General features: G+C 35.8%; 1 long non-coding RNA gene across 1 annotated transcript in view; it reads left to right on the top strand.

The window, feature by feature from the left end:
- The window catches only part of LOC148011587 (uncharacterized), a 31,870-nt gene extending 29,851 nt beyond the window's left edge, over window positions 1-2,019 (top strand). The window contains exon 3 of the long non-coding RNA XR_015689351.1: window positions 1,901-2,019. This is a non-coding gene — a long non-coding RNA (uncharacterized LOC148011587). The remainder of the gene's footprint in view (window positions 1-1,900) is intronic.
- Window positions 2,020-24,095: the final 22,076 nt, after the last annotated feature.

Here is a 24,095-nt window from a genome sequence, read left to right as displayed (position 1 = left end):
AGTAGTATTAGAAGAAACACAGACAACCATTCAATGACTCCAAGAAAAGATGGAATAATCTACGTGACATGTTTGTCTTGCCAAGTCATTGTGAATATGTAATCTTCTACCCAAACCCACGACAATGTCATTAGTGGTATATTGTGCCATCGATGCCTTGATGCGGTCGAGTGTATGATGAAAGAAATGTTCCTAGCATATATGACAAGAGTATGTAGGTAGAGAAGTCGCTATCGTAGGAGGAGATAGAGCATGAGGATGGATTGAAACATGGAGACAGACAACCATGGGAAATCTAGGCAAAGAGTCTAAGTATAATAATACTTCAAGAATGAAGTAGACTCCTCTTTATGTGGGGACCTATACATAGACCTTTGAGTGTATACTGGTCTATGCCAAGAGCTTATCATGGAGCCATAGGACTAGTTGTATTTATGTCCACTTGTCGAATTTGTTAACTATTCACTTTTATCAATATTTTATTCCATGTTTTTTAAACCTATTATCCTTCTTTACAAATATATATTATCGCACTTCACCTTCACCCTTATATTGAATGTGCTAACATCTTTAATTTGATTATGCAAGTCACTATAGATGATCTGAAGAGCAGGATGAGCCAAGGGATGATAGATGACGAGTTGTAGGAGATCTTTATGTATATGTCTCCAGATCAAATGGCACACTTTAGAGATAAGGTAGACCAACAGTTATCCTAATTGTCTAGGTGGTGCTTGTAGTGGGTGTCTTGGAGAGCCACAAACTTCCTCTCCTCATTATTCTAGGCATGGTTCTAGGGGGTGTTGTAGAGATATAGATGTTATGACCCCTTGTCCAATTGCTACTCCTTGCTCCTATATCAATTCTATAGAGGATGGCTCAGGTAGATTATATGGAGACACGGACGCAATGTCTCTATCCCATCGATTGAGTTGACACATATTACCTCTAGGAATTGCTACACCTATAGGGACATCTACTCCCTTGACTCTAGGTTTTTCTCAACTTTTTGTAGGTGGCACCCCTATGGATACTACTTTGAGAGAGATAACACCCCTATAGATATACCAGATGGATAGGGGTCTCTTGATTATGCCCATGAGTGTGGTTGCAGATGGGAGAGGGCACATATTAGATCCACCCCATTAGGGTATGGGTATTGTGGATGAGAAAACCAGTACCATGATCATGAATGTTGAGGGGAGGAGGGTGATGGCATGTATGAGAGAGTTGTGCCAACAAATATTTATGTACAATATTTTAGACCATTAAAAAATCATACCGAAGGGAGCCAAGGAGTATGTGATCGCATCCTTGCATGAGGAGTTCTTAGTACCTATAACGATTGATCTATTCTCCACTAGATCGATGATGGACTATATGTGTACATATATATTGCATAGACGATCAGGTGTATGCAAGGCAATTAAGAGTGGTACTCCAAATTCTAAGTGATTGGATGCAGAGGATTGGAAGAGACTAGGGGAGGAGGCCGTAGACTCTCTAGGACGATGGTGGTGGCAACAGTGTGAGGCGGTGAGGGCATAGTTGGAGGCAAGGCTTGTGCATCATCTTGCGAGTGATAGATATAGAACTTATTTGGAGTATTTGTAAGTTTTCTTTTGGTTATGTTAACTTTCTTATTTGGTGTAGTACTTGTACTAATAATATTATTTCTTATAATGCTACTTTATTTTCCTTGTAGCACTTGATCACAAACCATGATTCCACAGGTTTGGAGACTCTTAGTATGTAGAGAAGCATGGTCTCACTTCTCTTATCGATAGATTATGTGCACGTAGTGATCCAATAAGTTATGCATTTTCCCTATTTTCAGTTTCTAGCTTTTTTGTAATGCATTATGTTACATAAATTAATCTTTGGTTGTTTTATATTGTAGATTCCGTTCAACGCTCCATTATATCGGAATGAGCTCTCAGATGGGGAGGATTTATAACAGCCACTTGGATTTGTGGAGTACGTATCCCTTCCTTTTTTAGCCCTATAGTCTATGCAGGCTCTTTCTATGTTGGTTTCCTTCAATATATTTCTCATCTTTTGTATGGACTTGCATTTTGTGATCTTTATTGATACATCCATATGTTTTTGGATTTTACTCCCTATCAGTCAAATGTAGTCTTATGAGATGTCATTTGTCGATACTGTACTTATTTGGAAATTAAATCAATGAACATTTTTCTTCTACCATCTCATGATGCATGTGTTTTGGCAACATTTGTATATTCAACCTATAAATGATTTATAAAACATTTTTTAGCACAAGCCCTATCACCCATCTCCCCCCCCCCTATAACTATCACTATTAGCATTACAAATAATCATATATACATCACTATTTATATCACAAATTGTATCATAATATGTGTCACTATTTGTGTTGCAATAATCTGCAATGCAAATAGCAATGCAAATTGTGACACCTATTGCAATGATTTCAGAGAGGCATGTATAGTGATGGTTATATTGATAATAGGGGTAATTTTTTGAATGAATAATTTTGTTGCTTTAAACATCGTTATATGGCTTGTATCTTGTAGTGTCTACTATCCTTCCAGTTTTGTAGCTTACAAATCATGTTTCTACAAAGCCTTGAGAGATACTTAAAAGAACTTACACTGTAAACTTAACCATTGAATTGAATTATTCATTGAACTAAACTACATTTGCAATATAAATGTGTTGTAAATTTTTTTCAGACTTATAGCTTTTAGACAACTATTATCCAAGGCATTTATTTTGTGCGCTTCAATGTGAATGACTATCCACCTAGGCATATCTCCCCCTTTGTCTTCAAATACCAGAGGGAAGAAAAAGTAAAGTTGAAATGTATACCTTGACTACAAAAATAGCACCATTATAATAATAAATGGACGTAAATTAATAATGAAAACTAGATAAAATAGAATGTCATTATTCCATTATAATTGGCATTACAAATTAAATAGGAAGTTACAATGGGACCATGTGCTATAAAAGTCTATAGAGCAAGCAAAGTCAAGAGCTTCAAAGGGGACTATAGGCTACATGAGTCTCTTTTGAGACTTCAATTTGAGGGGTTAACTCTCCCAAGTAGTTACAATTGCTAGAAGCCCTTTCCTTCAAAATCTCTTTACTTGGATACAAAACCTTATCCACCATGTGATCCTCTTTATTGGATAGGACCCAAGGAGCACGAGGTAGTTATGCATGAGCATCAAAGCTAATTTGTGGCCAAAGCGCCTCCATCTTTCCTATCTCCTTCAAATCCATTCATGCCCCTAAGGTGTCTCTCTTTCCTGTGATATGATCCCATAACAAGCTATCAACATTCTTGAAAATGTGCATGGAATACAACAAATGGTTGATTTGTAAATGGGTCTAACATGGTAACTCATAGAAAACTGAAAATTGTCACATTCTACTTGGAAGCGGCTCTTCGTGGACCATCTTCCACTCATACCAATTTTGGGCATTCATTTGTGTGGGAGGTTTCCCATGAATGTTTCTGTCAACTCATGGCCCTCTGACAACAATATGGTGTATCCCAGATAGACTATCTTCTTCATGGTCTGCAATCTTCTGGAGTCCAATTTAGTCCACATAATGGACATTCATGGTAACCCAATGTGACCATGCTTATCATAATATCTATATCTAGTCAATGTAAATATAAATGATCAATGTGAGATACTAACAACAAGAATGGATACTTGACCACTCATCAAATCCTAGAAAGTTTTGTATGGCCCACATAACAATAGCTCGCATGTTAATGGACTGCCTCCCAATATGCTTGCTCATGTCTTCCACAATAATCCCCTTCTCCCACAAAATCTTAAGCTCATCAACTAATGGATGGAGATAGGCATCCATATTCTTGACTTTGTAGTATCAAGAAACAAGAAAGCTAAGGATCAGGCGTCCCTTCTTTATAGAAAGCCATATTGGGATGGATGTTGTATTTCACAAGGATAACTAGCCACACACTATAAGAAGTCGAGCAAAGTTCAAATGGATTCATACCATCCATAGCAAGACCGAGTTGAAGATTTCTTGGTTCTTGTGCAAAGATTGAAAATGTGATTCAATGTGATCCCATGCTCACAAGTCCACTGATATTTGTTGGATTCCATCTGTTGACCTATTTTGCACATGTCACATTATCAAACTCACCATGCCTACTATGCAAATTATGTGATGGATGCGTGGTATGATGGAAAGTATATGAGGACCTTCTAAGGGATGGTTTGCCCCTATAGGTCTTGGTGATACCTATGAGCATCACACTTTGGATATGTTTCCATGGACTTGTATTCTCCTTGAAAGAGTACACAATCATTGATACATGCATGAATCTTATTATAGTCTATGCCAAGCTTCCACAACACTTGTCATGCATCATCATGAGACTCAAGCATCATATTTCTAGATGGCAGTATGTGACATTTTAGTAGCTTGAAAAATATCCAAACATCTTTGAAGAAAGTAAAAATTGTTCTTATCTATTTATCAAGACAAGGGAAAGTAATATGTAACTGAACAACTTCATCACAGTTGCATCGCTCCATCCGTACTTTGCCTATATACCTAGGAGTGCAAGGAGCATCCTTAAATGAGATAGATACTCAACATCCATCATATAATGGTATGGAGGCCTCCTCTCTTAATGGATTGCATGACCCATATCCATGGGTAGTAATGCATCGATCATAGCCTTCATCTTAGACTCCAACATTTGAGGAAGGTCTAGATAAGTCACCAATATCTTCTAATGTTGACAGTGTAGTCGGTAGAGTGTCCTCTAACAGGTATGTCGACTTGAGTGCTTTTTCCATTGTACGACCATGAACTCTTATTATGGGCCGTAATAAGTGTATTGCTTGAGATGGACCGGCACCTCCTTATGGATATTTGTAGGGCATATTGAACATTATTGAAGTTTATTTCAATTAGAGTTTGATTGCAATGCATGAATGATACACACTTTGCTCAATGTTAACTCAAAGTCTAATAATGCTTGATCGATTATTTTCAATTGAAACTCATCGAAGCATCGCATGTGGTCTATAAATAAGTGATATTTTTATCACATTATAAGCTTGCGTTGAGTGCAAAGATATGGGATATATTGATTGAGATATGCCTCGCGATCTTAAACATTGCGGCTCTCATCGTTGTCCATTTTTTCAATGTCATGGCAGACAATATACTTCTCTCTATCCCGTCACATCTTTATTTCTCCCCCCACCCTCTCTCTTTGTTTCTCTCCCCCTCCCACTCTTTATCTCTCTCTTACCCCCTCTTTCTTTGCATCGCTATTCTCTCTTCTCCATTTCTATTTGTCTCTCCCCTCCCCTCCCTCTCTTTATCTCTCTCTTTGCCCCTTTTTATTTGTTTCTCTCTCTCTATTTTTTATTCTTATTTTTTATTTGTATATTTTAAATTTTTATTTGTAATTTTTCTCCCTCTCTATTTTTATTTTTCTCTCTCCCCTCTATATTTCTTATTCTCTCCCCTCCTCTCTTCCCCTTCGTATCTTTATTTCTTTCCTCCTATCTCTTTGTTTCTATACCCTCTCTCTATTTCTCTCTCTCTCTCTCTCTCTCTCTCTCTCTCTCTCTCTCTCTCTCTCTCCATGCCCCCTCTTTCTTTGTTTCTCTCTTCCTCTCTCTATTCCCTCTTCCTCCCTTTTTGCATCTTTATTTTACCCCCTCTCTCTATTTTTTTGCTCTCCCTCCCTCTCTTTATCTCTCTCTTTCCCCCTCTTTTCTTGCATCTTTATTTTTCTCTCCCTCTCCTTGTCTCTCTGTTTCTGTTTCCCCTCCCTCTCTTTATTTTTTTGATTTTTTTCCACTCTTTGTTTTTTTCTTTCCCTCCATCCCTCTATTTCTTTATTTTTCTCTCTCCCCCATACATTTCTATTTCTCTTCCACCATCTCTTTGTTTCTATTACTTTCTCTCAATCTCCCCATCTCTCTATTTTTCTCTCTTTCCCCTCTCTCTATCTCTTTGTTTCTGTATCCCCTATCCGTTTCTCTTGGCTTCTCTCATTCTCTCTCTCTCTCTCTCTCTCTCTCTCTCTCTCTCTCTCTCTCTCTCTCTCTCTCTCTCTCTCTCTCTCTCTCTCTATTTTTCTTGCTCTCCCCCCCCTCTCCCTCCCTTCCTATCTCGAGTAAGTTACTCATGAATATATGTGTGCATCAGGTGGGTTCAAATAAAGGTATTTTAAAAATACCATTTGTATACATTTTTAACTTATAGAAGGGTATAATGTAAAGGATATTTATATATTGAATAGAAAATGGTTATGTTTTATTCAAGAAAAAATCATGGATAAATATATTTATAAATAGGCCTCAAATGCATGTGATGTAAAGGATATACATATAGTAACTTCTCTGAGCTGTGTGTGTGTGTGTGTGTGTGTGTGTGTGTGTGTTTCTCTTCCACTTTCTCTCCCTCCCTCCCCTCTCACTCTCCCCTCTTTCTTTCTTTCACTCTCTCTATATTTCTCTCTCCCACCTTTCTTTCCCTCCCTCCTTGTATTTCTTTTTTTCTCTCTCCTATATATATATATATATATAAAATCTTTCCCCGCTCACTTTCCCTCTTTGTTTCTCTCCCTCCCTTCCTCTCTCTGTTTCTCTATCTCTCTCCCTCTCTCTCCTCAATACATCTCTTCACAAACAAGAAGATAAAGAGAAGAGAAGAAAATACAAAAATAAAGAGAGGAGAAATAGTGCACCTACCTCAAAGACTCAACAAAGAAACCCTTTTCTTTCATGACTTCCCTCCCTTTTCTTCTTCGTGGTCTTCTCCTCTTTCCTTGCAAATGGTGGTAGCTACGGCCATAATGATCTATTTCTCTGTCTCTCCCCCCCTCTCTCTCTCTCTCAAATTTCAATCTCTCTCCCTCTATGTTTTACTCATTTTCATTTTGTTGTAGTAAAAATGCCACGATGGAGTTTTCGGCCTTATTTTTTTCTCAGAATGCCATGACTGTTGGCATCGCTATCTACATTGCAAAAGGTGTCACAAAATGCATCACTATTTACATTTCTATTTGTGTCATAGATAGTAATGCCACCGATTTCTGTTGAAAACAATTGTTGATATATCTTTGTTCCCTTCTAGTGAGAGATTGAAGAACTAGAAGAGGTGATAGACAAACTGATTGATGATACTCAAATAGATGCCCAAATGTAGGTAGATAAAGTGAAATAAGTTTTAGTTGTTGTTCATCCATGATCAAGGAATTTCATTGGACTAACTAGATGGCAGGATATCTGGTTTCATATTTTTGTAGGGTCAATAAAAGTATCATTCTTGATCTAAATGGGTTGCTATAATAAAAAAATATCTTTCAAGAAAAGATAAATAAATAGGGGCAATGACATATGTTGAACCTCCCATCTCAAAGTGCATTGAATTTGTAAGAGTGAAAAAGTAGCTTTGGATTTATCATAGGTAGGATGTTTAGAATTTTTGTGAGATCTCGGGAAAATTACTAATGTGATGCTTTGGAGCCCTTGCTTGTGTACAACATTGACTTCATCACATGAAGTCATACTAGCCATAATTTTCAATGATATGGCTTATTACTTTGTAGATATTTTCTTGGAGTGGCACTATGAGAAGTTGAATTTTTTTGAGAAAATACCCAACGCTACGAAGGATATTGGTCATAATCCACTATCTTTAAAGGCCCCTTTTCAGATCTAGAGTCAATATTACTGCTAGTTGATGAGTATAGGTACAAAAACCTCCATAACCATTGGGACAATTGCATAAACCCTCCCACTTTTAATTCCATGGCCATATAGTAGGGCCCATACTATCTCACCCACATGCTCTTGCCACCATGGTTGTGCAAATGGGCAACACCCCTAGAGTCCTTGCAATATACAAAGAGCATCTACCTCAACAACCCCAAGGATCATTTGTCTACTCATGTTTATAACCACTTTGTACTATCACAAAATAGTAAATGAACTATATTATGCCCTCTAAATAGCTTGAAATGTATTTATGCCCTTTGGATAGCTTGAAATGTACTATGAACTGTGGATAACATGTAGTATACTTCTCTATAAATATATAGACCTTTATACTTTTATGTATTTTCATATCCTTTGAGTTCTAAATATTTAAATTCACTTTTGGGTGGCTCCACACTCCTTTTGAGTGATATGATGGCACATTAAAAGTAGAATATTTTTTACCATTATGCAACATTAATTCTAAATGGTGTTGTACTGTGAAAAGCTACATCATTTGTACCACTTTTGAGCACTTTTTTAGTGGTGTAAGACCACTTCTTAGTGACTCATAATCACTTTTTAATGGTGTTGAACCGCTTTTGAGTGGCCCCAAGCACAAATCTTAGATAGTGCAGCATCATAAGTTGTTAAATTAAATGTTACAAAGTCAAAAATTAGTCTTAAGCTTTAAAATTGGTTAAGTTTAATAAAGATATGGTTCATTGAATGATGCAATAAAACTTTTGATGATTTAGTACTACTTTTAGTAGTCCAAAACCACTTTTCAGTGGTCTAGCACAAATATTAGATGATGTAGCACCATAAGTTGTTAAAATAGATATTGCAAAGTTAAAAATTAGTCTTAGGCTTTAGAGTTGGGTTAGTTTTATAAAGACATGGTCCATTGAACAATGCACTATCACTTTTCAATGGTTCAGTACCACTTTTTAGTAGTGCAAAACCACTTTTTAGTGGTCAACACAAATCTTGGATGGTGTGGCACCAATAGTTGTTAAACCAAATGTTGCAAAGTCTCTTGTAAGTTTTAGACTTTAAAGTTGAGAGTAGATTTTACAAAGATGCGATTCACTGAGTAGCAAGAAACGACCGATAGTTATCTTATTCTAGCACTACTATAGAAGTTGAGTACAGAGGTGCTACAATTGCATCATGTGAAGTAGCTTGGTTACACAAGCTACTTAGTGACTTGGGGATGTAGGTGGATAAGAAGGTTATCATCTACTGTTATAACCTTAGTAGCATTCAATTGGCTAGGAACCCAATCTATCATGCAAAGACCAAACACATAGAGATCCATTACCATTTCATTCATGAGCAAATTCTAATAGGTGATATTGACTTGGTTTATATTAGCACCACATGCATCAAATTGCTAATATTTTCACCAAGGCCTTGGGAGTTGAGAAGCTTCAACATTTCAAGACTATGCTTGAATTTCACAAGCTCATACTGAGCTCAAGGGGAGTGTCAAAATGTCGAGCTCTACATGAGTTGGCATCCACTATGTGCCTTGGTGATGTGGCATGATATTATTCACTAGCATGTTAGGTGACCGACATGAGAATACACCAGTGATTCTACACCTAGAGACACCCACATAGTCCATCCTTGGTTGTGGCACATTCATTATGCCACTGTCACTAAATTGATTGCTTATTACGCATTCTCTATTTAATAAATTCATGTCAATACATTAATGGATCACTTTCTTTAAGTGTTGATGATGATCTAGCATGGCCACAAGACCATTTAGAGACCAGTATTCCTAGTGCATCACTTAATGGGGTGATCAAAGCACTATGACTGACAGGGATATCTAGTACATGCAATACAAGTTATAAAGGGGAAAGAAGTGTCTGCCAAGTGTAAGAGTGTACACAAGAACCAAGGAAATATACATAAATGAAGATGGATTGATTTCTAAGAAGAGGAAGTGCATTAGCATTGTGTATATGTATTTATGTGTGCATCCAGGGACGCCTGGGAATGTTTACTTATGTGTAATGAGCATTGCATTCATTTGGGGTCATCCTCTTCCGTACAAGTCAAGGTTTAAGGTCTTTTCTTTCATTAAGAAAGACAAGAGAGGGAATTCTCTCACTAAGAAAGATGAGAGACGTGATCCTCTGGACGTGAGGAGAGAAGTGATTTTCTCTTTCTAAGGTCTAAAATGACAAGCTTTTGTGTAGAATTAAATCTTAAGGTTGAGGTCCAAGGCAATCTAATGAGCTCTCCTTATCTATGACTCAAGGTGGTTGCATGGATCACAAGTTAAGAGTATAGTTTAAAAAGCTATTTTTTGGACAATACATTTTTAAAATATCTCACAATAGAAAAATGATCTCTAAAAACGGACCACTAGGGTTATCGGAAACAGCGAGATCTACAACTTTCGTGTTGGATGTTTTTTCATCCAAACAACACAGAAAAAGATATCTCGAAATTAGTGCTATAGAGTGGAACAACCACATCTTGCATGAAGGTCAACTCAACTCTCTCTCCAAGAAGAGAAACTCTTGAAATCCTATAAAAGAGGAGGCTCTCCTTGGGTGTAAGGGAGAGATGAAGGAAGCATCACTTTGCATGTATCCAAGAGGAGAAGAGAATGTGCAAGTGTTGTGGAAGCCTTGCTGAAATCAAGCATTGCGGAAGCTTTGCTGAAATCAAGTTCCAAGAGGAGAAGAGAAGGTGCAAGTGCTGCGGAAGCTCTGTTGAAATCAAGTTCCAAGAAGAGAAGAGAATGTGCAAGTGTTGTGGAAGCTCTATTGAAATCAAGTGCTAAGAGGAGAGCCCTACACATATTTTGTAGGAGAGAAGGAGACTCAAGAAGGATCAAAAGGTGCCAACTTCTAAGTCGTGCAAGTGTTAGCCCGTTGTATATTGTGCAAGGAACCGTGATCTTGTTTCCAAGATCTACAAGTAAGAACTAGCTTATGTGTAACGGATAAGCTTGCTCCTTGTCAATAATATAACTCCACAAGGGGGGGGATTGGCCCATCTTCCAGTCCCTAGTGTGTTGTCAATTTCTCTACCTCTCTCTCTACATCTTTCTTTTCTCTCATCTTTTCTCTCTTTGTGTGCCAACATAATATTTTCCATATATATTTTAAATATATAAGAAAGTCAAGCTTGTATCTCGGATTCTATAATAGCTGCCTCTTCTTTTCTTAACGGGTTCATACTTAGTGATCCATGTGCATATGTTGTGTACTTTCATATTTGCCTTTTATCATGTTGTAGATTTGGTTCTTTTGTGTGGAAGAAGAAGAATTAGTGGGAGATACTTTATATGATGCTACATGAAGATCTTATTGTTATTTCTATTTTTTTCTTTATGTGGTTCCATAAAAATATTAATAGCATGCTTATTGTTGAGGCAAGATAGACTTTCTTATATTTCTTTCCCTACATTCTTGGTGTTCTCTTGGGAGTTTTATGTTTTGCTATGCAGCCGAGAAAAATTGTCATCAACAAGCACCCAAAGAGACTGAAAACTTGAAGAAGTGGCACTATTGGAAAGAGAAGAAATTAATGGAGAACTGTAGAATTCCTTCTACCCCAAAAACATTGAAGAAATTCATTTCCAAGGCCACTTTCCACAAGATATTGAGAGAAAATACAATATCATCCTAATGCAAGCCTTGTATGTCGGAATGGTTCCACTATCTTCTCAAGCCACAAAAACTTGCATCATGGTAGCCAATAGTTTGGAGAAAAACTAAATAACAAAAACAAGGAGAAGTGGTTAACAATGGGGAATATGGCCTGTCAAAAACACGGATCTAGAGCATGGCAACTATGGTGGTTGGAAGATGAAGACTAGATTCATAGTGACATGGACAATGAATAGACCAATTGTTACACAACTGAATTATATAGAAGCTTGGACTCATAAACACAATCTCGTGCAAGAGATTGACAATGACAATAACACTAACTGAAAGTACAAAGCATCATGATATTGCATTACTCATTGAAAGTGATAATCAAGTACAATGCTTTATAGTAGTTGGATAGTAGCATTCTACTGCAATGTGCATATGGGATTTAGGGCATCTCTTCTTAGAGCATACATCATTTGTCATATCTTTCAACACCCCCCTCAAATCATGAGTTCCTACACTTGCTGGCTTTTGCTCCCCCTACATGATGACATGGCATGGGAGACTAGCTCATAGGCAACCTAATCAAGTTAAAGATTGAAAATTTACATCTTTGGCAAGGGTTTTTTTTACAAAGCAAATCCACTAAGGGAAACAAAATCCACTATGGGAAAACATAAGATCCACTATGGGAAAGATAATTTCTTTAAAACAATCTATTAGAGTTGTTGTTGGTAGTAATAGAAGCATCTTCTTCATCTTCTTCATTCATGAACTGATTTTGATGATTACCATTTTGCACCTATTGTGCTCTTTTCCTATGGAAACATTCATTGGCCATATGTCCAGTATTACCACAATAATGACATGCGACTCAATCCTTTTTGTTGGTATTGAATCCTCATCGACGTCCTTTTTCTCCATAAGTTCCCTCGGCATACAAGAGATTGTCCTTGGAGATGGTTTCTTTTTCATCCTTGTTTTTAAGTTTACTTTCTCCATCAAGTAGAGAAGGACCAATGTCTTTGAGTGAGAGATTAGGAACATTACTTAGGGTAGACATAAGGTTCTCATATGGTTCTTAATTTACACTTGCTAGTAGCATTGCTATGGCTTCATCCGCATCTATGTTCTTCTTTAAAATTGCAAGTTGAATTTTAGGCTCTTAAACTTGTTAATGTGCATGGTCATAGAAGAACTATCCGTTGCATCTAGCTTATAAAATTGCATAAGTATTTTACTTTTGAGTTTTTAGCTTGAGTTCCAAATATCCTGTCAAGCTCATCCCAATGATGCCTTTTTTGCATCTTTGATGCCTGAGATATGGTACAATACATCATCGGATAGTCCCTAGGTAATGATGCATAGAGCCTTGTTGTTCATCTTTTTCCACTCTTTTGTCTTGAGCTAGAATTCTTCAATGAACTTGTCTTCATTATCTTCACTCTTGCCATCTGCATCTCTTGTATCATCCTCAAATAGATCCCAAAGGTCTTTCCTCATGAGATGGTACATTGTCTTTTCTTTCGAGGCGTGAAAACCTTCACCATTGAATTTAGCTATTTGCTCAAGTTTGGACATTTTGAATGAGGTCTTACCGCGAGTATACTTGTAAATAAACTCCAAATAGAATTATCTATTAGTTTATTATCAGTGAATTGATTAAAGCTTATATTTATGTGTATGTTAGAAACGTAAAAATTTATCTATTAAATAGGTGGATAATCTATAATTATTTTCTAGGAATAATAAGGCTTATTTTAAATAGTATGTACAAACACTTAAACAAAAGAGTACTTGATTTTGTACATTGGAATAAATAGCGTCATTCACTACCATTTCTTGTGTGTATCAGTGAAGATGAACCTGCCATGTAAGAGAGACTGCCTCAATTAAAATGTTGACCTTCTTGCACAGGGGACATGATGGATGGAGAAAAAGGAAGTGGGTAGGATAGAATAAAGGAAGTAGTTAGGATGGGATAAAGGAAGCAAATCTTATGAGATAATAAGATGATGGATGAGAAGAAAAGAAAATGAGTAGGAATTAAGGCCAAGAAATTTAGATTGCACCTTTTCATACTCTCTCAAATATGAAAGTATTTTATCATTTTCTCTTCCTCACATTGCTCTCGTCTCATTTGTCTCCCACTTGCCAATTCCTCTCTAATCGATCTCCTTTTATAGGGGAGGAGAGAGAGAGGGTGAGATTCTGTTGATATCATGGGATGTTGACATATCAATGTGTGGCATAATGAGAATAAAATCTTATCTTTAGTGCAAAAGCTACATGTCAATTAGGAGAGGGAAAATTATGAAATATCTTCATTAATAGGGGGTGTAATTCTGCTTATGTCATAGGATCTTTGACATGGCAACGTGTGGTAAGAGGAGATTAAAACATATAATTGTCTTTAATGAGAAATTCCATGTATTGATTAGGAGAGGGATAGTATGAGATATCCTCACAAATAGGGGAAACTACTACTATGAATTAATGGGGGATAACTTTTAAAAAATAACTAATTAAGATTTTTAAAAAAAATTATTATATTAGCACTTGTTATTATGTGATTTGCGTTATTTGCTCTTGCCCTCATCCATGTGCTTTGCATATATCACTCATGCATACAACTTCTCATTCTCACTTTAACCTTTATATTAATGTATTTGTGTGTGTGTGTGTGTGTGTGTGTGTGTGTGTGTGTGTGTGTGTGTGTGTGTGTGTGTGTGTGTGTGTGTGTGTGTGTGTGTGTGTGTGTGTGTGTGTGTGTGTGTGTGTGTGTGTGTGTGTGTGTGTGTGTGTGTGTGTGTGTGTGTGTGTGTGTGTGTGTGTGTGTGTGTGTGTGTGTGTGTGTGTGTGTGTGTGTGTGTGTGTGTGTGTGTGTGTGTGTGTGTGTGTGTGTGTGTGTGTGTGTGTGTGTGTGTGTGTGTGTGTGTGTGTGTGTGTGTGTGTGTGTGTGTGTGTGTGTGTGTTATTGGGGGTGATTTTCATGTGAGTTGAAACGGAAGTTCTATGTGGAAGGTTCATGTGCAGTCTTTTTTAATGTTACTATATTCTCCCTAAGATTTTATTATAAAACTTTAAGTTATTATCTCCTTATTCACACGTGATCTCTGTTCACGTATGATCCTTATGGGAATTCATGTGGGGTCCTTCCAGAACTTAATTCTAATGTTTGTAATTACAAATGGGAAAAAATTGATATGTGTTCTAAAAAGAAATCTTGATGTCATAACTAGGGAAAATATATCTACTTGAGGGGGACGGAAAAACAAAATGGAGGAAAAATATTTATTCATTAATAAGATTAGGTCATTACACATATGATGAGTATTGAGCTAAATGTAGCCATTGATCCCAAGACATTTATCATTGACAAAAATGATGAGGATAGACTTCCAATCACTACTCCATTTGCCCATCCTTTTGGGGGTAATATGCCATGCTAGGAGTCAATTGGGAACCCATAGAAGAGAATAAGCTCTGCCAAAGGTTTCCCACATGAACTTAGTATAATGATTGAATGTGATCTCTAATGCTATTCCATGGAGCTTGAAAACACCTTTCATAAATTGATTGGCCACTTATTTGGTAGAAAATTGGACCTTAGTTAAGGTGAAATGGACTAATTTAGTTAAATACTCAACAACCACATAAATGCTATTCCATTCATACTTTGTAGCATGTGATCTTATGAGAAAACCGATGCTTATGTCAATCTACTTCCCTTGAGGAATGGGTAATGGCTGAAGAAAACCACCAAGAAAAGTGTGCAATCTTTACTTTGTTGGCACGATAAATATTACATAATATGATCTTTAATATCTCACTAAATACCCCTCCAATAAAAAACTCAAATGTCTTTTAATATCCCATGATAACCCACCGATGGTGACAAATACATTTCTTGCAAAATACAATACTTGAAAGATGTTTGGGACATTAAATAAATCCATCCTTTGTACCATAAAAGTCCATTATGCCATGTAAAATTAGGATACTCTTCATCTCTTCCTTGCTAAAATTCTTTCATCATAGTGACTTCTTTACTTAACAAATCATCTGTCAAAATTTTGCCTTTACTTGCTATGTAAGAGAGCTTCAAGATCATACCCTTAAAGTGTAGACAACAATTCTCTTTGCTTAGGAGATAAAGTAGGATGTGAAAGGAAGTATTTCAACACAAGATGATCTCTCTTGATCTTAAAATGGCCACCATAGATGTAGTGGTGCCATTTTTTGATAGCATGAAGAATTGCAAGCATCTCTTGCTCATACACATAAAGTTGGCACTCCTTATCATCAAGTTTTCTCCTTTCCTAGGCAATGACTCCATAATCTTGGTATAGAATAGCCCCTAGTCCTCTTCCACTCGCATCCAAACATATAGTGAATTCCTAAGAAAAATTAGGAACATACCAAAATAGGTGCTAAAATTAGGAGTGACTTCAACTCACTGAAGATTTTGTCTCCTAGAGAGTCCCAAAAGAAAGCCTCTTTTTCTAGCTGTTTGGTCAATGGAGTTACAACATGTGCATAAATTTTAATGAACCATTGGTAGAGAGATGGTAATCCTAGGAATCCTCTCAAAGATGTAGAATTAGTAGGGGTAGGCCAAATTTTCACACATTCCACCTTCTTTGGGTCCACTCTAATCCAACTCACATCGACTATGTGACCCAAGTATTCCACTTCATCCTCCATAAAAGGACACTTTGACTCCTTTGCAAAGAGTTTGTGTCTTCTCAATGTGTCAACTACCTCATGCATGCCTTAAATGCTCTTCTTTGGACTTGCTATATATAAGAATGTCATCAGAGAAAACAAGGACTATTTTGAACACAAAGAGTTGCAAAATATTGTTCATAATTACGTGAAAAGTGAATAGATTATTTGAAAGTCCAAAAGGCATCACATGGTTTGGTCACGACTACAATACTCTTGAACTTGATACTTCAAATCTTAGTAATGCTTGCTTCATTTTCTTCATTTTGATCCATGGATGACTCCTAATGTAAGTAAGATGGAATGCATTCAACATGGTAGCTTGATTCTTCAGCATTGAAGTTGAGAGCATAGGGTGGACAACATCTCCTATCTCCATGGAATCTTGCATAAATCTTGATTAAATTTTCATTTCGGCCTACAACTACTTTCTCTAAAGCATTGGACAAGATTCAACTTTTTCTTGGACATTCTTGAAGCTTCAAAATCCTAGCTATGAGTTTAGACAGCAAATATTTTTTGCTTGAATATTTCTATTTCAAGGGGCTTTTTACACAATCTCTTCATAGACACTTTTTTAAACCTTCAGCATTCAACAATGATTCAAGATTGAAGCATTATCCTCCAATCATTTGAAGATTATCTCCAATCTCTTTCTAACAAAACAAGGCATCATGAACCTTTGCCTATTTTCAAGGGGCTTTTGATCTCTAATCACTTCAGGGCTACTCCTTCTTATTATGCTTCAAGGTTCATCAAAGATTTCATCATTTCATCAAGATTTGATGAGTTTTTTCTCTCTTGACCTTCATTGCAAATAGGGCATCATCAAATCTTTATAAAATATTGGTCTATTGTGCTCCTATTCATGGGACTTTTGTGCTAAATCACTTCAAAGATATAAGAGGAGGTTTATTCCACTTAATCTTGATTAGCATTGTCGATATATGGAAGGATCTTGGACATTTCACCCTCTTTAACATGGACAACATTCAATATTCAAGAATTGCTTCAAATTTCTAATACTTCTTCATCAACAAAGCTTACACCAAAGGATTGGGGGCTACAACTTTTATTATTGAAGACTCTAAGTAAGGATTCAACCCTATATCAGTGAATTTGATCAGCCTTGATCATTTACAACAAGAGACATACATGAATCAATGATTGATCAAGGAGGAATTTCTCATCTCAACTTCAACAACCACCTTCATCAAATATCAAGGTACCATTAATTCTTATACTCTCTAATCTCTCTTTTATCCTCTTGCTTGGCCTTTCCAATTGTTGAAAGATGGATTAGGAGTAATCCTTGATAAATTTTCATGATTGGGTAGCATATAGAACTCTCCTATGGTTGTTTGAAGTAATGCTTGAATCCCATTGATGTAATATGTTGGTTGAATGCTATCATTTTATAGTCTAAGCTAATTTTCTTGATTGGCTAATCATTTATGTATCTTGTGAGAAAATCATAAGTTGGTAAGTGGGAAAATCATTGCAATGCAGTGAGTCACTGCAAGAGGGTAATATTCCTATCCTTTTCCTTTTAGTTTCAATCCATTTACCCATTTTCCACTTGCATCCCATTGAAAGAGACAAAGGTTTACCTCTACCCCTGCATTTCATGATTGTTTGATTAGTCTATTATGCCTTTGAAATGTCAAAATGCCCGTAAAAAAAAGGAATACTTGGTGAGTTGTGGGCCAAAATAGAGGTGACTCTCCCTTACAATGAAGATTCCAAAGCCCCATGTAGATTCCCATCCCTCCATTTTATCCCTCACACAAGTACAATGCGGTGAAGGGATGAAGATGGTACCGTGGCATTGAATTTGGACTTCATTCGGCATGCCTACAACAATGATTCCATTTTACCTTATAATATTACAGATCTTACAATGTGATTTCAATTTGATGGAGCTAAAATAAGGCATTTATTACACTTTATAGGGGTATGATAGATTAGTACAGTCACTTGTAGGTGGTATTTATCATTTTCAAGTGGTTTACAGTAAAACGAGGCTAAACAAGGAATTTCAAATAGGTATTATAAACTTATATAGGTACTCCTAGGTATTCTACCACTTTTGGGAGTGGTGCTACAAGTCATACAAGTACCCTATTACAAGTTTAGTTTAGTATTCCCAAGGGTTTGGTACAAGAAAGATCACTTATTGATGGTTTTACATATGCAAATAGGGTCTAGATATGTGGCAAAATAGTTTTGGATAGACCACTAAATTTGGTTTCAAGATCAGTAAATGAAATTTTAATGGAAATTGATGATCATAGCTAGATAGGAATTTTTTGCCAAGGTCTCAAGACAAAAATCACATTGTTTGGATACTCGAATCAAAAGTTATCGCCTTCTTTGTGACTATTGTTCACCATAGATAGATTTGCATTCAAGATGACCAAAAACAAAAGAAAATATAAAATCTTAGAAACCATTAATAAAGATGTATTGACTTACCAATCTAAGCCTAATGGGTCTGACCTTTAACTAAATCAGCACCAAGAAGATGATGAGGATACTAGTGCTATTAATGCTCAATCGAGTCATCCTAAAAATATAGAGTTTTATGTAATCTCAAGGTCCTCAAGGGTAGTAACAATTTTCTAAGGAGTTGAATAGCATGAATGAGGGGATTCTTGGGGTTATATACATGCTTAACAAATCAATGGACAACAAATTTGATGAGCTAATTGTTGTTATTAAGAATTTGGAAAGCAAAACACATGAAACACAACTTATACTGGGTAGCATTCCACCCCCAAAGGATCCAAATTCTACTCTGCTTCTTGATCCCATAATTTTTGAGAGAGGAGAGTCTTCTAAAATCAAAGATACATATCAACCCAAGCATAACCCAACACCTCATTTCAACCAAAGGAATGATACTAGGCATGAAGAGGATGCAAACATAGAAGATGATGAGCATGGATGCGATCCCTTCTACAAGTCATTCTATCCTTAACCTACTACCATGACAAGATTAGTAGAGATCGATCTTGATGATAGACCTAAGGGTGCATGAATATTTATGCATGGTCAACCTCCAAGAGAGTGACAATAATTTGAAATACCCTCTAATCATGGCAACGATCAATCACCTCACCAAGGTTTTAGTATCAATCAAAATGGATAGCCCTATTAAAGGAAACATTCATGGAATAAAGATTCTTGGAGACAATAATCTTGGATAGCCCAGTCCCCATACAATGACCATGAGTATAAAGAGAATATTAGTATTGCGAAATTTAAAGGAGATAATTCTTCACCTACATAATGGGAAAAATGGGTTAACAAGCTTGAAATGTACTTTGCACTTTACCCAAGGAGCAATGAAGCCAAAATTTATTATGCAATTCTTCACCTCGAAGGCTATGCCCACATTTGGTAGAGGCATATATAAAAGATTAGGGAAGAGTTTGGTACATGAAATGAATTCAAGTAATATTTGATATATTTGTCTCTCTAATGGAGAAGGAAAATTTGCAAAGGAAAGTGTATGACTTGAAGCAAAGGGCAATGTCTGTGCAAGATTACTCCAATATGTTCTTGAATTTATCCATGTATGTAGAAGATGTCACACACATAGCCAAGCTGAATAAGTACATCTACAGGCTTGATTTACATCTCTCTTCGAAGGTGGGTACAATGCAGCCCAAGAATATCCATGAAGCAATTCAACTTTCTGAATGGTATAGCCAAAGTATGGTAGAGACATGTCATCATTTCAGTCCAAAATTGTGAAAAATACACTTTCAAATCTGTCTTCTACATTGGGATAGTATTTCAACTAATAAAGAAAGCCATTTAGACAAGAGGACATGTTCCAAAATTGTTACAACAAGGTTCCAACTTTTCCTATAGTTTATGGCACAAAACAAGGAATGAATCCAAGATCTAATGTTGATTTTAAAGTAGATTTTAAAAGGATAGATTTTGGAGGAAAATCTACAACAAATAACTCACAAGAAAAGCATATATCTAATGACAAATTAAAGGAGATGTATAAAAAAAAATTATGCTTTAAGTGTGGGGAGAAATAGACTCCTAACCATAAGACAAAGTGCAAGTCAAAGGGAGCAAAGATCAACATGATCATAAAAGAAGGATCTCATGAGGAAGTGAACGAGAGTGAACTCTTTCAAGTGTCAACTTTAGTTATAGCTGAGAAGTCACATGAAGATGAAAATGATGAAAATGAAGAGTTCTATGATCTGATAGACAGGTTTTCTTTTTATTTGGTGGTTCTCTATGATTTATTTGATATTTCATTATGCATAGACGAGTAGTAGAGGTGGAAATACTCTTTAGCTCAAAGGTCTTATCAATGGAAAGGTTGCCTATATTCTTGTGGATAGTACGAGCAGCACATATAGTTTTATAAATACAGAATCTTTGGAAGGGCTAAAGCTACTACCTAAGGATATGGAAGCACCATTAAGGGTAAAAGTTGCTAATGTGGCTTTTGAAGCTAGCCATGAAGTGTACCCATGCACTCCTATCGTGTTTTCATCATCATGCATTATACAAGAGGATTTGATAGCCTTGAAAATGGGACCTATTAACATAGTACTTGGATGTGATTAGGACAAAAAATAGTTGGTAGATTTACCATGGATTTGAATGCCATGCAATTGGAATTTTCTTGAAATGGATTTCCAATTACCTTGCATAGCATAGATCACAAGCATATGGAGCTCATTCCCATGAAGAATTTAAAAAGAGAAATCAATGCCAAGTCTTTCCTATTCACCATTCTTCTTTCTAAAGAGAATGAAGGTCAGCCCACACCTGCTCAAAAGAAGAAGAATTTAACATTGAGTAAATTGTTGGAGAAATACAAAGACATATTTCAAATCCCAACTTTATTACCACCCAAGAGAGAGGTTGATCACCCGATTAACTTAGTTCCTAATACCAGGTGCATTTATAAACCTCCTTACATTTTATCAAATCTTGAGTGTACTAAGATGGAGCGAAAGGGTTTGATATAGCTTGGTTAGCTTACCTTCCAATACTTTTAGTCACAAAAAAACATGGGACATTCTGCATATGCATTGATTAAAGAGAGTTAAATAAGTCTACAATTCAAAATAGATATCCTATTCCATGCATTGATGATGAACTTCTAGATGAACTCAAGGATGCTAAGATCTTTGCAAAGATCGATCTACATTCAAGATTACCATCAGTTTCACATGAAAGAGAGGAATGATTACAAGACCGCATTCAAAATTGAGAGGGGATTGTATCAATTTCTTGTGATGCCTTTTGGTCTATCAAATGCTCCAGCCACTTATCACATTCCCATGAATAAGATTTTATATCCATTCTTGTTCCAGATAGTTCTTGTCTTTTTTTATGATAGCGTCATATATAGTAAATCCAAGGATGAGCATTTAAATCATGTAAGGAAGGTGTTTGACACTACTTAAGAAATGATATCATTATCTCTGTGGAAACCACTTCAAGGTTAAGACAGATCATAGGGTTTTTACATATTTCCTTTCACAAATCAACCTATCTCCCAAACAAATGTGGTTAGTTACTCTCCAAGTTACAATTTTGAGATGTCATACATGAATGGACAAGATAATATAGTGGTTGATGCATTTTTTAGGATATGGGCATGCTTGATTTCTTCTATTTTTGTTATCAAAAAAGATTTGGATTCAAGACATCCAAGAGCAGTGCTTAATGGATGAACATGCTACTAACATGATGTAGAGATTACAACAAGGTAATTGGGAAGAATTTTCCAACTTCAAGTGGAAAAATGGACTCCTATGGTTCAAAGGAAGAGTCCATTTGATACCTCATACCACTTTCAACAAGTAGCACATACTTAAGATACTTTTTTCATAATACACAAGCCTCTTAGGATCAATGGATACATCTTGTTGAGTTTTGTTTAAAAAATACTCATCAAATGAGTGCTGGATGTCCCCATTTGAAGAATTTCTTGTTTTCTAAGGGAAGCATGGATGGTGTTACACATGGACTTAGAGTTTCAATTGACCATTAGAGGATTCCTTTATGTTATAGGCCCTAGGAAAGGCACCTCACATCCTCTGACTTCCACACCTCTAGATCCTCAAGATGCATTCAAGGGGTGGTGATTCTCCTTCTTTGATCATTCCTCACAGAAAATGGCTTTGTTCATAGGATTATTTGAAACACTGGCCTAAAGACTAAAAATTTTGAGATTTTGGTTGTGGAAATCCTCTTATATTCTTTACAAGTCTGCCTATTTTATTTGTGATTGAATTGTGGGTTAATGGATCTTGTGTTTTTCTTATTTAAATGATTTCTATATAAGTTTTAAGGACTTAGTAGGGTTATGTTATATTGTAAAAAATTGATGACAAAGTTGTGAAGAAAGCTAGTTTATTAGGTTTTCTTTTACTTATCATTTTCAAGGTCATGAGGATGCTATGTATTATAAATGTTGGGATATGTTGGGAATATAAAATGTTTGCATGATTTTATGTTTTTTCTTAAGTTGAAAATCTATTATTTGGATAATATTTTTGTGGATTTTGAGATATTTGAATTGATGTTAAAAATGATTGGATGTGTATTATGAGGTATAAAGTGATTGAAAATATGTATTATTCATATTCAAAGTTCTTTACAACTTTTAAGTTTAACTCTATCTTTTGGAGTATTAGTTCTATTTGCTTCTTTTTACCTTTATAAGGTAATGTCTCCCTCTCTTGTATGAGTGTATACTGTGGATGTGTGAGTTCGAGCTAGTATTTATTCTTTTTAATGGGAATTTAGTGATTGATGTAGGTTTTGCAGACAATTCTTGATGTCTATTGAGTTCTGTAAGCCTTTCTAAGCTTTTTATACCTTTGATTGCTTTTATATGAGGGGTAGAAAGTTCAAGAGTGTTTTCATCCTTGAAAAGTGGTGGATTTGGATTTCTTTCTAGCTAGCTAAGCTAAACACAAAGCTACTTGAAGATTTAAATGAAGATTTGAGTGACAATATCATTGGAAAACTATGAGAGGGTATTGTAATGACCTTCATGTCCTTCCATACCAAGAGATGCCACTTGGGGCAAGACTTTGCAAAAAGAAGAAGAAGGATAATTCAATTATATTCATGATAGAGAGCATGTGTGAAAAGAGAGAGAGCCAAATTCCATCAAACATTGTCTATCGATTAGAGATTGTGGAAGAATGATTATGATGATTACAATGAAGATAATACATGAACTGTTAGATTCTTGTGTGAAAATTAGCATTTTAATGCTTTTTCTCTCTTCGTGATGAAATTGAAGAAGAATAAGTGATATAACTAAAGCTAAATCTATGGGACCTATAATCCTATGAAGTTGTGTGATTCTAGCTCTTATGGTTATTATTCTCTTAGTTCTTTTTCCTTGATTATAAGATAGAAAGAGATGGAGATATTACTTGTTGATTCTACAAGCTAGATTTTCTTGCAAATTTTTCCTCATGTTCTTGATGTTCTTTAAAGAGTTCCAATCTCCTAAATGATAAACAAAATGAGTTTTTAGGATCTAGAAATAAAGTATGTTAATGAGTTTCAAGAGCTAAATAAATAGAGTCATCTTTTTAAAACAAAAGTATTACCAAAATGTCAACCTATAACATTTAGGTGTATTTAAGATAGATCAACTATATTACATAGACAACTTATTTCAAATAGCTTTTATTTTATGCAATACAAATAGGTGCCTTTTGATTTTATTAGGAGGAAGAGGGTTGAGAGGTGAGAGAAAGGAGAGAATAAGAGAGAGAAAAATGAGAGAGAATGAGTGACGAGGAGAGAGAAATACTAGAAATATAGGAAAGAAGAGAGACAAACCATGAAAGCTAAGCAAAGAGGTGAGATGAGAGACGATAATTGTATTATTGTCAAAAAGGTCCCAAAAATTACATGGCTTACAACTTTTACACCTATGTCAGTGTGACAAGGTATTATCAATAATCTCTCA

Source organism: Lygodium microphyllum, chromosome 28, assembly GCF_053477565.2.
Source record: "Lygodium microphyllum isolate KBCC chromosome 28, Lygodium_microphyllum_v1.1.10, whole genome shotgun sequence".
Lineage (NCBI taxonomy): Eukaryota > Viridiplantae > Streptophyta > Polypodiopsida > Schizaeales > Lygodiaceae > Lygodium > Lygodium microphyllum.
The sequence above is the reverse complement of the archived record's forward strand: the minus strand, read 5'-3'. Positions and strand labels throughout refer to the sequence as shown.